This window comes from Taeniopygia guttata, chromosome 12 (genome assembly GCF_048771995.1).
Source record: "Taeniopygia guttata chromosome 12, bTaeGut7.mat, whole genome shotgun sequence".
Taxonomy (NCBI): Eukaryota; Metazoa; Chordata; class Aves; order Passeriformes; family Estrildidae; genus Taeniopygia; species Taeniopygia guttata.
Genome location: NC_133037.1, coordinates 3,316,315 through 3,316,526, shown reverse-complemented (window position 1 = coordinate 3,316,526; position 212 = coordinate 3,316,315).

Genomic DNA, 212 nt, shown 5'->3' with positions numbered 1-212 from the left:
CCTGTGACCTTTCCAGATGTTTGTTTGAGCAGCATTAATGCCACTCCTGCAGAGTCCTGCAGAGGGATTTTGAAGTATGGATCCATCTCTGTATCTGCAACTTATTTAAAAGGTTAATAAAAACTGGAATAATGCTTCAACCTCACAGCAAAGATCTTAATCCTAAATGTGCAGCCTACATTTACCAAAATCTGCTTTAAATTCCCTAATTA